The 18,877-nt window shown below is 40.1% G+C and overlaps 1 long non-coding RNA gene across 1 annotated transcript; it reads left to right on the plus strand.

Moving 5' to 3' along the window:
- Positions 1-10,461: 10,461 nt before the first annotated feature.
- On the plus strand, positions 10,462-17,654 carry LOC115566635 (uncharacterized). Its single transcript, XR_003981061.1, has 3 exons — positions 10,462-10,500; positions 12,585-12,656; positions 17,615-17,654. It is a non-coding gene; the product is annotated as an uncharacterized LOC115566635 (long non-coding RNA).
- Positions 17,655-18,877: the final 1,223 nt, after the last annotated feature.

The raw sequence follows: 18,877 nt of genomic DNA on the forward strand, positions 1-18,877 counted from the left end.
ACCAAAATGGGGTGTTGTAACTTGAGATTTTACTGGCTGGAGTGACTAAAGAGGAGGAAACCTCTAATGCTACATTACCTGCGTTGAAGAGCTGCTTTCTCAAGTGCTGGCTTTTTAGTTAATGGTAGATAAGTACATTCTGCTTGCATAACTGTGATGCCATAATGAATGCACATTTTGAACAATGTCTGTAATTGGTGGTTGGCTGCATCAACAACTTATTATTGGCTTATAATGAACAATAAATTATGTTAGACGCTGCCAGTGTAACCACTGACACAATCTATGTGCAGTGCAAAATCAGAGTAGGCTCCAACAGGAGTTAAAAGAACAGCAAAAGTAAACACCAAGTTACTTCATTGGTAAACTAAATAACACAAATTAATGACTTTATTTCAATTGCAGAGCCCCTGTCTATCACTATTCAGCAGCTGACACATCAAAATCCAACCCACCCTGAAGTTACTAAATGGCTCAAATGTAATAACATCTGTTTGTATAGAATGTGTTTTTGTATTCTTTAAATTACAAACTACTTGTATATTAATGAAAGACAAAGACACTTCTCATCTTCTCAAAACATTTTATTTTAATATATTCCAGAAGCAAGTAGGCTATTTGCAATTTGTAACAAGATACTTGGGGCAATCTCTGATTGTCGGTTGATAAATTTTTAATTAGTTAAATTCTCACAACCATTAAATAATGTCTTATTAATCATTAACTGTAAGGCATAACTTGTGACATGTAAAATTGCACTTCAGCCAAATAACATTTGTTTTTAACAAACAGAATTAAGCTATAATTAACGTTCCCTTTCCCAAACACTTTTTTTTTTTTTTATTACAATCATCTAACCAGAAGAGTTCTATTGTTACCATCATATTGCCATAGTGTTCCTTTTATGAACAATAAAGTATGAATTGCTCTTCAGTCCTGGCTTAAATCACATAATCTCACAGGAATAACTGTTACACCTGCCTGTGTCTGTACCTGAATTTCAATATACCTGAACGTAGCTGTGCACACCTGTGGTACCAGATGGGAAATGTTAAACTATCATACCAGAGGCTTAAGATTATCATACTGTATGTTGATATGTCAACAGGAGTGAATGTGTGATCTTACAGAGCACACATTAAAAAATAGATATTTGGGCTTCCTGGTGCATTAAAAACAACTTGAATTGAGCACAGCATGAGAATGTTGAAGCTCCTCCTCCAAGTCACCTCAAATGGGGTGGAGGAGATCATCATAGCCTAGAAGATGTCATGTGAGACCTATGACCCACAGTTTTACTGTCATGATTATGTCAGGGAATGAATTTAAAAGAGACAGCGTCGACTAATAAACTAACTACTGATTTGAGCGTCACAAAATAGTCAAATTGTAGTACAGAACTGTATATTGTAGAGGACAACATTGTACACATTCCGATAATTATTGTACATCTGGCAAAGCTGATGTATGTAGGTCTTTCAGTGTTGGTTTGGCTGTACATCAGAAACACTGTTTTTCATCAGACAGTATGTTTGTGATCTACCTGTGTGCCAACTGAGGGACATTTACTGCGAGCATCATAAATATTTAAAGTAACTGGACGACTTGTGTGTAATTGCAGCTTAAAAGGTTTTCTAATAGTCACCACTTCCAGTAAGATGAAACCAAAACATTACGCGTCTTCTGCAGACTGACGCTCCACAAAAGAGATCATCAGCTCGACATGCACTCTGATTCAGTGTGGCAGCACAGTTTCAACTGTAAGTTGATACTTTCATTCTGCTGAGTTTGTTGTCAGTGGTTTGCTCCTTGTAAATACACGTCAGCTCTAAGGAGGTAATAACTGTTTAGATGTCAAACACCGTAAAAAAAATTAAACTCCTTATACATTTGTCATGATTCAATACAAATTGAAGAATTAACTAAATGTGATGTCTCTATAGACAAATGGAAACCTGCAGCTATCCTCCCACTGCAGCAAAACCACAACCACCAACAGGCAGGAAACAGAAATGATGGGTGTGTTCCGGCCCCCCTCTGTGGCCCATCCACGCAGGACGCCAACAGGAACATATGAATAAGGCTGATGGTGTTGTTATTTGACATACAAATCTTCATAAATAAATACGTACAACCGGCATTATTACTCACTACATGCTTAGAGACGAACAGTAATAGGTGGACCCTTAACTTATCATAGATCTGAGCAACAAAAATAAATAAGAAATTGGTTTCCACACGTACATCAGAAGGTCAGGACAGCCAATTCTTTTTGCGTTTTTTTCTATATCAGGAGAGGGGATCAGTTTAATCATTAATTTGAATACCATTTCACAATAGTGCACAAAAGTTCCATGGCAAGTCTGATAATGTTACTTCTAATAATTAGTCCTTCATCCCCGTGCAACTGTTGTCTGACAAATGTGTTTGCTTTGTTTCAATTGTGCAGCTTTATCACCTCACTTTTGCTTCCGGTCCATTCAAAACATTGACACGCCTCAGTGTTTTCTCACTTCTCTTTCTTTTGTTTTAAACATCATCTTACTCATCATCATCTTCATCATCATCAACTAATCATCTTCATAGCTTGTGATTACACGTTTCTCAATAGCAATCAAGAATATTTTGATTATTCCCCCCCCCACTGTAGTTCCAGAAATAGTAACTTGGCCCCATGATGCTCTTCATTTAGGTTACAACAGATTTTAATATTTGTTCTATGTATTTCAAAGCAGTGCTTTATTTTTATCCCTTAGACAAAATTCTGGAATCAAAATTCAACTTAAGTAATTTCCTGCAAAGGGGAACTAGATTATCAGTGTGTACTTAGCATGCAGTGCAGTTTTGAATGGGGTTCATCCTTTTTCAGATAACATTAAGAGAAAGACCGGAGCCATGAGCGGATGTTCTGTGCACTGGGAGATAAATGGAGAGGGGCTGTTTTGATCAGTGACAGCATTGTGCTGCCTGTATCTGTTGATATCTGAGACACGGCGCTGAAGCATCAACAGCAGTTGGCGGAAAAGCCTCTGTCTGGACTGTGAGCCACAACAGCTCCAGACACACTGTCCCCTGTCATTCCAGGCATACTCTACTACCATAGCAGCTCGTATTTCTCAACAGCTGACGTGACCGCAAGAGCTCTGCTAATTATTCTCACACATAATGCATAACAGCAGCTATACACTGAATGCTAGCTTGTCACATGCAAGTTTCTTTGTTTCTGCATTTGAAGGACCTTATAAATGCTGTCTGCATCTTGCTATTTTTAAGAGCCTGCCACTGTGGAATGTGTGACACACAAGCACAGTAGTTCTTACAAGACATCCGGTACTGCCCATTCAGTTTGATGGCTGGTAACGGAGCATAGAGAGTGAGCTCAGTGTTGTGTCTCTGGAATGTTTTTTACCCTCTCTGACATTGTGCGAATTAAGATAAAGGGCCTCACTGTCTGTGGTTGTTGTTGACTGGTAACCGTGAGGACATTGGCCCTGGAGGGTTTGAGGTCAACGCTCCCATTGCTGTTTAGGACACTTGATGAAATCCAGTTGTGATGTTCCTCACTCTTAATTACAATGTGTGATTGTGAAAGCGTGTATCGTTCACTTTAGAAGTATCTCGGTACAATGTTTGTCCTCATCCGACTGCTGGACACAACTTTACTGGAGGAGATTGCCTCTAGAAACTCCAACGATAACACAATTTATAATCTGACTCTTTTAATGACTGAATCCAGAAAAATGTGGTTTACATTCCAGACAACTACAGCGAGAAGAAGAAGAAATCATTTTGTAGTATATAACACCCAAGAATATTCAAAGATGAAACAAAATATTAATCTTTTAAGTAGGAATGTGCAGGTACACGGTTTCTTTAATCTGAATTGGTGGTGCATGAACTACAAGTGGGCAGGAAGTTGTGGTCAGGAAGCCTGAAATTGATAAGGGCTGATGAAAATTTACCACACCTATTTACAGAACACACATTATAAATATTGGTCAGCTCTCCAATGTAATGTCAGAAAGATCTAGTACCGGAAAAATCTGTCTGTGGGAGATTAAGAGATTTGAGCTGAAAAGACAGACAAGCAATTGGGCCTGAAGTTGGTGGAGTGTGTCATCGTCAGTGGTGTTTGTTGAATGTGACCATGCTCGTAAAAAAATCTGCATAGGTGTCTTTGGGAAAGATGGATGGGACGCTACACAATGCAGGCCAGAAAGATGAGACGCAGAAGGGATAAGAAACTCTGAAATGCCACTCCCAGACTTCATCTTCACCATGTCATCATCACCGATCTGGCAGCAGCGGACACCTTATTTCTAGCAGTATATTGGCCAGCTGAATGTATCTGGTGCAGGCCAAACTTTGTGACCTTAAAATAACAGTTTCTAAATCATGTTGAAGGTTCAGTGTCTTGTAATAGGTTGGATGGTGTCTCTGTCTCAGCCACTCCGCCCCCCTTTCACTTGTTCTGCACTATAACTTGGGTTGGATTCGCACAAAATGCCAATTTTCTACATAATGTTACTTGAAACAAATTAACTAACTAGCTTGACTTTAAAGCAGTTGGAGTTGATAAAAACAATGTCACACGCATCAAATTCACTCAACCTCTACTGCGTTAATGGTACGTTAATGTTGTTGTTAATGGTGAAATGTGGTTAGTAGTGTTGTAGTACTCGAGTCCGGTCTTGGACTTGAGACCGGTCTCGAGACCATTTTTTGCTTAGTCGGTCTCGTCAGGGTCTCCAAAGCGAAAATATTCGGTTTCGTCCTTCATTGGAAGGAGGGGGACTCATAATTTTAGACCGAGACCACGAGACCTTTAACCCCATGTTTTTAGATGTGTATATTTCATGGTATATTGTAATATTTGAATCATTACAAATATTTGTATTTTAATATTAATTTAAAAAAAAATCATAATATTGGCTGGTGTGAAAATATATCCCATGGTGCTACGCTGCGCAGCAACGATTTTGAAAGATATTGATACAATGTTTGCCCAAACGTCACACACGCACACACTGCACACAGCAGTTAACGTTATTCTTCTGGAGTGGGTTGAACAGTGAACTGTATGTATGTTATGTATGTATGTTACAATATGTTATGAGTAAGATTTTGGAACATTGTAAATTGTGTTATGATGTAACTATTGATATATATATATAGTCATTAATATGAAATCCACATATATTGCTGTTATTAGTGTCAAAATCCAACACCTTCAACTTTAATGAAATGTTGACATCATGCCATAGGCCTACTAAATTTTGACTCCAGCTGAGCTCCTAGTCTTAAAGTATTGTTCAGAGAAGTTTGGTAGACAAGGGTGTGCTAGACTGCTCCTATAGCCAACAATCCCCCACCATTTGTGAATTTAACGGTTGAATATGATACTTGGGTGATGTTAAACGTAAGTAAATCATGAAAATCTGCTCTCTTTGATCGGTCTCGATTCGGTCTCGACTCCTTAAAGACTCGGTCTCGACTTGGTCTTGCCACCTCAAAGACTCGGTCTTGACTCGGTCTCGGCTGCATTTAAAAACCTATGGTCTCGGTCTTGACTCGGTCTTGACCCTTTAAAGACTTGGTCTTGACTCGAACTCGACATATGCGGTATCGTTCCCATCACTAGTGGTTAGTATAGGACAGTGAATCTCAAACTGTGGCGCCGGCTCAAAAGCGACTGCAGGGGACGGCAGTTTAATTATTAATTCAAATACCATTTCACAACAGTGCACAAAAGTTTCATGGCAAGTCTGATCATGTTACTTGTAATAATTAGTCCTTCATCTCTGTGCAACTGTTGTCTGACAAATGTGTTTGCTTTGTTTCAATTGTGCAGCTTTATCTCCCTCACTTCTCTTCCTTTTGTTTTTAAAATTTGTCACATGCATCGAATTCACTCCGCCTTTACTGCTTAAATGGTACATTAGTTTTGCTGTTAATGGTGAAATATGGTTAGTATAGGACAGTGAATCTCAAACTGTGGTGTTGGCTTAAAAGTGACTGATGGGGGATGGGTGAGTTAGTGAAACTAAATTGAGGGAATATCATTTATGTAGAGGAAAAAAACAAACAATCGAGCATTCGCTGATGCTGTCATGCTGACTATCACTCAATTGAAATTCTACCTCCTTTTTAAATAGTTCCCCGATTGTTAATCATTGATCAAATTTGTTGGGTTGAGGGTGGGAACTTATTTTTTGGCTTCTGAAGCACGGGCATGCCACATATCCATATAGACATCAGAATGTGTTGTAGTCTTCAGCTGGTGAGGCGTATAAAAGCTGGTTGGTTGTTCTTCCTTTATTCATGTTGGGACTATTCTAGAGTCTCTGTTTTCCCACTTTATGTAGATAAGTCCACTCTCACTCCTTCCTTAAGTTATGGCAACAGTAATGTTTATCTATTATAAAGTGAGTATCAGCTGATTATGAAAAACATGTTTAACAGCTGTCTCTTTGTGTGCCTTTAACCACAGGGAGGCAGTATTGATCTACTGTTGTGGAGAAGAGAGGCGGGAACATTTAAGCGTTGTGGAGATATACAGTGTCTCTGGCCACTCTGTACTCAACTCACAGCACACGGCTACAGATGCACTGAATATATGTGCAGGAATAGATGGGACCCTGAGGCACTTTGAGTCTAACAAAGAAAATATCAAAGAGTAATGGCAGCCGTGAAATGATTTATATAGATAATAAAAAAACAAAAAACAACACATTTGACAATTCTGTTGTTTGGATCGAGGCCAAAGAATGACCACTTAAATGCAGAGTGACAAGTGCTGCCTTCAGGGCTTTTGTGAAATATCACAATCATGCAGAGACATCAACAAATGTGTACTTGCTCCTGTGAGAGTGTACTTATGTCTGAGTGACATGTAAGTGACGGAGTGATTGTTTTTAATCAGCGGATGACATTTAGGAGGCAGCTTGCGGTCGACAGTTAGAATATATGCCAATGGCTAGACACGTGCCTGGATAATATTCCTCACGACTAGCTTTTGATCAAAGTAACGGTTTTGTTTGTTAGTAGGTATTTGTAGTGACACCTAATATTCTTACATTAAAGGGATATTCCGGTGTAAGTTTAATCCATGGTCTAAATCACCGTGAAACTGTATTAGACTCCCTCTCGAGAGATCAAGTTAGCAGACCGCTAATTTACGGAGTTTTATCAACCTCAGAAACGACCGCACGACAACAGTACACTGCAGTAAATGGATCCAAATATAAACCGCCACCAAAAAGCCACAAATAATGCTCAGAACAGCACCAAACTTCAGCAACAGTACAAATAGGGTCTCAGCACATAGTCCACATAAACTCCACTAGCTTAGCTGGATTTCTACTGAAAAACTGACCAAATTTACCACTCTTCTGCAGCAGCTTCCTGTTGGCGGGAAGTCCCGACGACTCGATTACCGAGTGCAGTAGAGTTCCGTGGCTCATGGATGAGAATGTATGATTATGACTCCATGGAAAAAGCAATCAAAGTTCATATGTGTCTTACCTGCCAGTTTGTAACAGTTATAATCGAGACAGGGAAAAGAACGGAATTGAGCATTTCTAACTGCACTTGGTAATCGTCGCGTCAGGACTTCCCCGACCCGGAAGCTGATGGAGGAGAGTTGAAATCTGTTTTTAGCTTCCCAATAGAAATCTAGCTAAGCTAGCGGAGGTTAGATGCCCTGGACTATGTGCTGAGACCCTATTTGTACTGTTGCTGAAGTTTGGTGCTGTTCTGAGCATTATTTGTGGCTTTTTGGTGGCAGTTTATATTTGGATCCATTTACTGCAGTGTATTGTTGTCGTGCGGTCGTTTCTGAGGTTGATAAAACTCTGTAAATTAGTGGTCTGCTAACTTGATCTCTCCAGATGGAGTCTAACACAGTTTCACGGTGATTTAGACCATGGATTAAACTTACACCGGAATATCCCTTTAACGACTTGTACTGTGGCACATCGTTAACTTGCAAGAAGATAAAAAACTTTGCCAGCATGGCTAAAAGCTAAGAAAGAGCTACCTTGCTTATTAAATAACCAATGTAGGCTGTAAGGGGCAAAGGCATGATGGACCAACTTGAAGATTTCGAGAGTTTTTGAAGAATGTTGACAAAATAAGTGAGTAATATGCCCGTAAGCCTTATAAAGGCTTTAGCTAATGGCTAACTTATTTTTGTGCAAAGGGAAGCAAAACTAGCTAACATCGTTAGTTGGCTAACTAAGCAGACAGATCAAGTATGGTGATGTGCTAACCTAGAAGTAACTAGCATACTAATATGCGATTATTACCTAAAACTGGGTCTAATAGATCTCCTATTGATAACTTCTATGATAGTAAGGTATATAAAGTTCGCCAAAAAGCAACCAAGGCTTTATTTGAGATTGAATATGAGTCAAACCTTCGTGTGAAAGCATAATTACGACGAAAGAGGCACTTTTAAGATTTACTGTAGTTTCGGTTTTGGGCACGTTTCATAAACTCTGTGTACACAAACAATGTTCTCAATGCTCTTGTTCATGAGTAGAGACCCTAGTGATGCTACGAGCAAAGTTTCATGTTGTGTCGAGCCTTCTTAGTGTTCTAAAAATAGCGATTTTGATGTTAGCATATCCTGCTCCATGCACTCCCATTCAAAATTAACGTGCCCAAAACCGAAACTGCGCTAAATCTTAAAAGTGCCTCTTTCGTCATAATTATGCTTTCACACGAAGGTTTGACTCATATTCAATCCCAAATAAAGCCTCGGTTGCTTTTTGGCGAGAGTTTCGCTTTAAATGTGTATATAACAACATATGCGATTATTAGTGCTATGATGATGATGTAAACAGTAAAGTATATATCATAAAACCTTTTCCAGTGAGCTAGTGAAGGATCTTCGAAAGCAATAGAGGAAGCTGATTGCTACATTTCTGCTTTGAATTAACCTTGAGCGACAGAAATCAACACAAAAAACCCCCACTGCTCCATCCTTCCATGGGAAAGACAGGCACACAAAGTCACCCAAGATGGAGAACACATCCTTGCCTGTCTATCTGTCTGACCATTGCGCCAACACAATACACACTCCAAATTGCTTCCGTTGGCTTTTCTAAAGTGGTTGTGAATGGCTGAGCTTGGACATACTCCGAGACACCATGGCGGCCTTTTCCATAAGTGTATGAATGTGCATGTGAATATGGGAAGTGTTGTAAAGCGCTTTGAGCGGTCAGTAGACCAGACAGGTGCTATATACGGTTAATGTCCATTTACCTTTCACATATGCACAACACAGACTTTCTTGTTGCGTTTCCTAAGACGCCCCTCTCGTTATTCAAGATGGGCTATGGTTTACATCAACATGTAGGTAGTGACTACGAAGGAACATTAATTTAATCGTTCTTTTTTGCGTTTTACAGAGTCTGCAGAAGGAAAGGTCCATGTGAGGTTATTTGTGTTAGGGTTGCACTGAATTGAAGCGATTTACTGTTTTTGTCCCCGTGTGAAAGAGCAGTTTCTCTGAGTCAAACCAACAAAACGGCAGTAAACATACTCTTGCATCCGGTTTTTCAAGGATAACACTGAAGAACTTAAAAGATGTCATCACTAAAAATGTACAAATGCAGCTGTACGTGGTGAAAATGTTTTGCCTGATGATACATTACTTCAGCGCTCTGTGTAATTTCAAAGCGAGCAGCATGCCTGAACAAACACAGATAGAAAAGTTGCACTCCACTTGGCGTTGTATCAGCTGCATCCTCGACCATGACACACCCAAATTCTCAGGTTGACTCATTAATTTCTTTTAAACATGATGTAGAAATTTTTCAATTCATTCATTCTTTATATACCAAACCTACGCTTCCTCTGATTTTCATTATACTTTAAGTACATTCTTGTGACATCTGGGGTCGTTTCTTTGTGTGGCTGCATTTAAGTTTCATGCAGACATGACATTTTCCTGAGGCATAGTGAGATTTTTTAATCAACGGCACCTGTTTGGCAGGTTGGTGACTCACCACACGCGGTAGTGGGTAAATGTTTTCCTCCCAAGGGTGACCACATTTTGCACTATATTTTCCACCTGGCTAGTAAGACCAGTTTAGTCACCCCCATGCTTGTGTTATTTTTTTATATTCAGTTGGCAGAGGTTGACAAAAGGTGTGTAATGAACTCCTCACTCCTTTATCAAACTGTCAGTGTGTCATGGTGAGGAGGACAATGCTGTGGATTAGAGGAAATTAATGATTGGACATGATTGACATGTTCATGTTGCTTTTGGTTGTTCAGAGGTCTTTTACAATGCTGAGTGGGTGGTATGTTAGTGTGTTTAGTACTTAAATGAATATTAAATCAGTGAATATAAATAACAATTTATCAAAATTATTTAAAGGCAAATATTAATGCTTTTTATTCAGAAAACCCTCTGTTTTCACGTCTGCTTGTATTTGTTCACAGGGAAGACCTGCCACATCTAATATGGCAGCGATACTGACGTACGGCCAAGTGAGTCAATGCGGCATCTAAGTATACATGTTTGTGGTTTAGACCAACAAGGCATTAGACTGTTGACATGTGCAATTAAACATTGGACAATGTGGGAGAAGCCATACAAGTGGGAGCCAGCTCTGCAGGACATCTGTATAAAAAGAAATCCCTGTGGTGACCCTGACAGCTAGCATTACTTTCTCATGAATATACATCATTTTAGTCCCAGCACCATAATATGTGATGTTGACTATAAAGCGAGAAATAAAAAAAATTTGGAGTTATATTTGGATCTGAATGAAATTGGATACCAGCCACCTAAGTACACTTATTAGATTTCCCCAGGAGGCAAAACCTGAAGGACAGGGGACGCAGAGTTGGGAAAACTAACAAAACACTGTGCAAATCACAGAAAGGGTCAATGCAAATTGATTGCTGTGGGAATAAAATTTCCCACAACCAGCCACTGATTCTATCAAAACGTTGGACAAGCAAAAGGACTGGACACAAAACCAAAGGTGAAGTGGGGGAAACAAAATGTATGTTTAACCGGCCAAAAGAAACATTTCAAATGCACTCAACTCAGATCACTATGGTGTGGACTCCCTGGAGACACTCAACCATCTGAGCACAGGAACTGCATACCCAACATGTAGCCTCCTCGCTGACTGATTGCAGTCAGCTGAGGGAGAACACCACAGGTGCATCTAATAGCTCCTGATGACCTGTGACCTAGATTTTGGAAATCTCTGTTCCCAACCAGACCCTGGAGAATCTCTGTCCACAGCACGCCAGATTGATTTCATCAATATCTGTCCATTATTCCATGAGAAGTTAATGAAAATGTTGTTTTGTGCTCGAGGCTGAGGAGACGGCAAGAAAAGTTTGAGATTACGTTGGACTTCAACAATCCAAAAAATGTTATCGCAAAGACGTTTTTGTATTGACAGCTACACAGAGTTCTCACCCACTGTGGGATTTTTATAGTTACCAAAGATGCCTTTCAAAGCCTGGTTTAAAAACAGTTTTTGTCAGCACAAACAGTGCTGGGTTCGAGGACACACACAACCCTCTTTTTTTTTTTTTCTGACGTCAATTTTGATCATTTGAAATGCGTGACAAATCTCTGAAAAGGAAAGACCTTAGAGTGGGCATTTTTACACCATGTACGTTTACAGTTCCCTCCTTCTCTCAGTTGTAGCACTCACGCTCAAAAGGTTTTCTTTTTTTGACCAGATAAATTTATGGAGATGATGGAAGAGGACGCCGAAGACAGGAGAGTAAAGAGGATTGCAAAAGTGATAAAGTCAACCGGTGTGTGATTCTCTGTTCCTTAAAGATGTTGTTGGGAGCGAATGGTTCTCTGTGACAGCCGCTCCGTAGGGATAACAGTGTGTTGTGTTTATGTGTTGTGTCACTGCAGCACTCAAAGATTAGGGGAATAAAGCTTATGTTCAGCTCAAGAAGGCTATGAAAGTGCTGTGAAGTATTATTACGACGGCCTGGCTGAACTAAAGTACACGCAGCCTTTGTACGCCAACTGAGCACAAGCAAATATCTACAATCTTTTCACACTGTGTGTGATGTAGGAACAGCTTTTGGAATTGAATCCAGTGAGTTGATCCCTGATTTCAGAGAAAGGTGACGATGTGTTTGTTCCTCAGAAGAAATCGAAGCAGAGCTTCTTTCTTGCGCCAATTACTGTGAATGAAGAATCTTTTGGTTTCACGCAAGGTCATTGTCATTAAAAGCAATACATTCCTTTTCAGATAAGGAAAGAAGAGGGAGGCCGTCAGTGACTGTGACTGGGAGAACATTGTGACAAAGGACGTTGTGACAAATATGAATAGTGTTGAGTTTCTCCTCATTGAAAAGGGCTACCTTTTAGTTTTGAAGGAGAAATATGCAGTGTAGAGCAAATGGTCCTCTGCGATCATATCACTGTAACACACACAAAGCTTTTTTGGAGAGAAGGTGTGTCTCTTAAATTCAGATTGAGCATTTCTCTCCCACTGCGCTTGTGTTATCAATGCAAAAAGCATTACATCACCATTATGTAGATTTGTTATGCACTCCCATAATCGTTCGTTTCTCTCCATCAGTGTAATGAGCGGTGCATAAAGGCTTACCTACACATGGGGAAAGCATATCTGGCGTTGAAGAAATATAATGAGGTGAGTATAATTACCTCTCATTACATCTAATCATGCCTGTTTTTTTATCCCGCATTGCTCTTGTTTACAGATAGCTACACATGGCATTTCATCTAACTGAAGCAGTAACATGGCTGCATTATGAAGGTTGCATGCCTGGAATAGAGAATCATTTTAATAAGATGTTGAAGTAAGTATATGCACGCTGCATATAAGCAGTCCTAGTCGCTGAACAATCTTCTGTGAGATTTGTTTTATAGGCATTTAGGGCCATTCATCGAAGAATTGGTTCATATGAGACCACTGATTGCTGTCGAAGGCCTTTATTCAGTCAATTTATTGCGAGATGCATCACAGTTTGCCACTGAGATACTGGACTGTCAGAGTGGCCAGAATCTTATTGATTTCCATGTGGCTTAAAGAGTCCAGTGAAGCACATCATACAACCAGTGATGAACCTTATTCTTCTCTCTTCAGTCCAGAAACTGCTTTGAAAAGATATTAAAGATTGAACCCGCGAGGGAGAAGATGATGAAAGGTGGTGACATTATTTGAGAGTCTAGGTCACGAAAACATTTCTGTATTCAAGTCCATTTGTGACAGTTGCCCTCTCTCGTGTATCACCATCATTGTTGCGAAAAGTCAACCCTAATTGATTTAGACTGGAGCTCTTCAGAAGTGTAGAGGGGTCTCTCATTGGCTAAGCTGGTTGACAGTAATGCAGCGCTCACTGACTACAGTGCATTTAATTGCAGGGCTTTCATGACAACCTAATGTGAAGCTTCATGTCAGTCTGCTGTTGCCGGCCCAAAGACCTTAAACTTTATGCCCAGTATAATGGTGTTTAGTATGTATGTTTTTTTGGTGTTGTATACAAATAACTTTGAAAACAATTCATCCAGGTAAAAACATATTAGAGCTAAAACTAATGATTATTTTTCGATCGATCTGCAGATTATTTGGAAAAAATGATTTTTAATAAAAAATCAAACTAACAGTAACACTATTTATTTTCGATAATACATTTCAAAGAAGACACTGTGAAATCTGACAAAGTGACTTTGTTTCAAAAAATTGAGGTCATCGATTACCTCAAAATTACCGGGTAAAGTAGACAAAATATGTTCAGTTGTCCAAACTTTTAAGCTCGACAACTTAGATTTACCTGTCTACTTTACTGGGTAAGTCGGAGGTAATTGTTTTTTTTCCTTTTTTTAAAGTAAATTCAACTTTTAAAATGTACAATACATTCATTGCAGCAACCAGTCTGATGTTTTCACTTGAAAAATATCAGAAACTATTAATGTATCATCCAGATAGTCGTCAATTGATTTTTCTTTTGATCAACTACTTGATTAATCGACTCATTGTTTCAGCTCTGAAACATAATGGGCATCTCAGTGCCGTTGCACTACAGGAGACTTTCAGTTCACTTATATCTGTGACAGTTGCTGCTATGGATTACATTTCTGTCAGGTCACAGCCTGCGTCCTCTTCTCACCTATTTTAGCTCCTTTGTTTTTCTGCATTCAGTGCTTGACCCAGGTAGATTTGCAAGCAGAGAAAAAGAGAGCAATAAATGAGATGCAGGAGTTTGACAAGCGAAATGGGACGGCCAGAACAGCACCCTGTGATGCTGGATAAGCTGTCAAGGCCCAGCCAGGTGCCCCTTGACCACTTCGGGGGATTTGAGATTTTGTCATAAGCAGCTACTGACTGTGGATGATTGTTCTTTTCGGGAGATGCTTGGCACAATTATCTTTCTCCTTCAATGTCTTTGTGCCCACTCCTGCCTCAATAACCTGCTCCACTGGTCCAGCTATTTGCCGTCTCTATGGCCAAATGGCCCTCAAGCTAGGATGGTTAAGAAGACCTGAAGGAGAAAAAGAGAGTTAATGCAGTACTTAAGTGCTCACAGAGTACATCTTAGGCTATAAGATGATGCAGGGCTACAAAAACAAAGTGTGTCTTTTCTTGCTCTGTGACAATGGAAAGCAGGGGAGACCTAATGCTGTCCAACACTGATTTCTCTTAACTTGATCTGCTTGTTACAGTGAGCAAATCTCCAGAAAGAGTTAAACCTCCATGTCACTACCTCACCCTATAATATGACACTTTATCAGTTGCATTCAAAATCCTGCACAGAACAATTCTTTGTATTTTTGTCCCATTATCAGATCAATAACACAAGTCGCACACTATTTTTGCAATGCCTGTTGATGAGAGAAACCTCCGCAGCTTGTATAATTTGATTTGGGAACCGTTTCTGATCTCAATAAGCAGACTCAGACATTTCCTTGGTGTACAAATGTCGATGTAATGTGATTGCTGAACTGCGGAGTGGGCTGTTCCAAACCTGCAGTGTCAGCTATTACATCAGTTAAGTGTTATTATAAACAAACTTGACTAATTCATAAAATATTCTAATAGAATTATGTGTCGGTACAGGTCTGTGAAGGCAGATGTATTTGATGTTGAAAGCTGATATAGAGGGATGTTGTTATGTAATGACAATAAACACTATTAAGCCTTCTGGAGCTGTCTTGGGTGCAATTTAATGAAACACCTGTGATAGCAGGTGTCTATTCCATAACCTCAGTGGTATACCTGCAATCAGCCCTGTCAGATTTAGAGCTAGTGAATGGTAGTACCTGTCTGCTGGCATTGTAGATTTATGATGGTCTCGCCCGAGCTCCTCTTGATGGACAGGGGCCCTGGAACATGCTTATATATATTTCAGGGCAAAGGAGCGCTGTTGTCAGGGGACTCAGAATTTCCGTGTTTTCTGATCAAGAAAAAGGTCTCGTAAAACTTAGTCGAAAAGGAACATTGGTTCACACAGGTACCACTCAAAAGACTTGAGGGGGACAACAACTTGAGTGGACAAATCATATCTAATTGCCTTAGCTCAGGTCCAGCACAGCGCTCGTTACTTCAGATGGGTTATAGATTCATCGAGCCGAACATGCTCAGCAGAAACATGTCCTTGCAACCCCGATTTCTTCTCAGGGCTGAAAGCAGAATTGTGAACTTGGTTCCATTCCATGACAATGATTTTATCAGGTTGAAAAACAAACTGATATTTGTTTATTTGTCCTCTACTGTATGAAAAAGGGGGCATTGTATACAGCCAGCAGTTACTTTCACAGGTTGTTCACCCAGTCTTTGTCAGGTGCTGACATTTTTGTAAATGTTTTCAACCCAAGAAATGACTTTGAAACTCTAAATCTCTCACATAACTGTTTTAAAGCTCTTGCCAAAAGTCAGAAATTACAGCTAATGTAAAACAGAAGTGTGATTCATCAAGGTCAATGGCCCTCTTCTGGAGTATTTATTCTATTATATATCAGCTAAAGAATAAGCTTTAATGAAGAACCTCTAGTTCAGGGGTACTCAAATACAAATCTTAAAGGGCCACAAAGATTTTTTTCAATGACTCAAAGGTCCATGTATTGAGGTCGGTCAGGCCACATGCAATAATACTGTAATATTCAAAACAAAATGTCCTTTTCATTCTAAACAACAAAATACAAACTAAAATAAAATGTAATTCCCATTTTAACATACATTAAAATACATAGTTGAATATTTCCTCTTTTTGTTTGCCTTCAAACATTGTGTCCATCACTTCAGTCATGTATTATTTTATTTCATTGTGACATAGATGTGACAAGAATCCTGCTTGCAGCTTGATATGACGATTTCAGTGCATTTATTTGTGTTGTGCTTATCTCTGAATTTGAGGAAATGTCTCTTCAAAGTTCCTATGCTTCATCTCATAATGCCGTTTCAAATTGGAAATCTTCATCACAGCTTCTCCTGGCATATTGTAACGCCCCTTGTGGACTGTGGCGCAATGACTCTTGGGTATTCTGTTGGTGTTAATGTAATTATGGTTTGTGAAACTCCCCGTCCGTGACATCATGGGTGTACTACCATGAAGAAACTAGCTTAAAAGTTAAGTTTTGTAAGGGCAAGTATTTGCTAGCGCTGCGCTGTCAGATCCATGGACCTTGTCCTGGTTGGAGGGAGAATGAACACGAATTTCAAATTCAATGTTCTCTGAGTTGCCGATTTTCACTGTCAGCTTTATTGTAGCAGTTTACTTTGGAACACGCCATATTCAATCTCTTACCACCGGCAAAATGTTGATGCGCGAACTGTTCCGAAAACGAAAGTGAAACTTAAAAATTGCTCTCGCAGCAGTGAGTGACCCACCCGTCTGTGTATCGTTGGCATGGAGACGAGTCCCGGTGTACACGTGCTGACCCAACCAAAACACATGGTGAAGGAATAACAGTTCGGGGGCCACAAACAGGAGGCCGGCGGGCCGGATGCGGCCGGGGGCCGCCTATTGAGGACCGCTGCTCTAGTTCATGCTGCATCCCGTTGCTGCTCTCATACAAGTCTTGTATAGCTTCATGTACAGTCAAGGCCGACGCAGCTGATGGATTGAAGCTTGAAGCTTGTGGCTCAGTAAACCAAAATCCACATTTTATAATCTGCAGTACACCATATTTTTTTGCACTGGCTGTCCACTGCAGAATGGCAAACATTTCTTATCCAACATCCTTTTTCTTCATTTAGATGAATATAAGTGTACTGTCAAATGATATAATGCCTGTCTCACAGTGCCATTCAATGGAAAAGGGCAAAACTTACATAACTCTCAACTGAAAGGATCTCAGCAGGGCTGACATTACAAGCTTTCCCCCCTGAACGTACCCCTCCGCTGCTCTGCTCTATTTTCTGTATACCCGGGCTTATTATTTGTGGAAAGTAGACCATTCCTCACCGTACCTTACTCGCTCAACATATTTTTTTTATACTTTCCTCTCGTGCCCTTGACTGTAAACCAGTGAGCAACACAAGCTGAACTTGAAGAGGAGATGGGTTGTGTTTCTCTTAAACCTTGAGGCTACTCGGTGATGATATATAGCTTTCTTTCTTCTTACACAATCTGCCCTCTCTTCTAACAGGTACAGGCCGGACCCCTTTCAGGCTCAACAATGGATTTAGTATCATCAGCAGCAATGACATGGTGAAGAGGTAAGGAGACCAGGGGGAGAGGCAGCTGTCAGCTCTCAGTGGAGCTTTGATAGATGGACCCAGAGACAGGGGCATACAGAGACAATGTTGTCCTAAACTAGAGAGATCGTTCTCCCCTTCTCTCTCACTCTCTATCTCTGTGTCTCTGGTTATTTGTGTGATAGCCCAAAGAGGAAAAGATGATCACACTGAAGATTGAGATGAGCGTTGAAATGAGAAAAGAGCTTCTGTGTTTTGTCCCAGAAAGATAGGCCGTTTGGTACAAGATACAAATGATGCGTCCTACGTGTCAGATCAGTAAGGTCGTTATTAACTTGTCACACACTCCCCGCACTGTTGATTCTTAGCACTCTCATTGTTCAAGCTCGAAACCCAGTGTCTCGAAAGAGAAAGGTGCAATGAAGTGGCTGTCTAAGCTTGATGAAAGTGACCGATAGAGAGGTAAGCCAGGTGGCAAAGAAGGGCAGTGCATTGTTGCATGTCCTGATCAAAACCTGAAGGGGTACTCTTCAGTTCACGGCACTGCTATAGAAAGGTGCTATTAGTTTTGGGGGACAATATAAGTTCAATACCAAGGAGCAACTTGTTTTGTCTTGGTGTTTTTCCCAGACCTTTCTTTAAAACTCTCAAAGGTTAACTCCAGTATTTTTCATCCTGGACCCTATTTTCTGCTGCAGCTGACAGCCTCAAAACTGGCTGTAGTGTAATCGCTCTGGACAAATGCCCACCAAAGTACTGTTGTTCTGGCCAAAGTGTTTGCCCCTAACAAGCTTCGATTGTTGTACGAAGTGATCAAATTTTGTAAAGGACCCCCTCAAAGATAGACCTCTTTGTTTAAATGGGGCCTATGATGCTTTTTCATTTTTTCCTTTCTTTAGTGATTAATTATGTTCTTGTGCATGTTAAAAATCTTGAATTTTAAAAAGGTCAAGGTCCACATCAACAGAAGCTCCTCTCTCCCACAGAATACTCTGCTCCTGAAATGCCTCAACAGTAGTCCCACCTTTAGTTATATGTAACATCACACCAAATCACCATGTCACACATTTGCAGAATTTATGCCAAGCACCTAGTTTGACACATAAGGATTGGTTTCACACAGCAGCTCTGTTGTTGTTAGCGGTGCAAGCTCAGGCATGTTTGAGCTGACCAATCAGAGCAGGCTGGGTATTCAGGAGGGGGAGGTCTTAAAG

Source organism: Sparus aurata, chromosome 2, assembly GCF_900880675.1.
Source record: "Sparus aurata chromosome 2, fSpaAur1.1, whole genome shotgun sequence".
Classification (NCBI taxonomy): domain Eukaryota; kingdom Metazoa; phylum Chordata; class Actinopteri; order Spariformes; family Sparidae; genus Sparus; species Sparus aurata.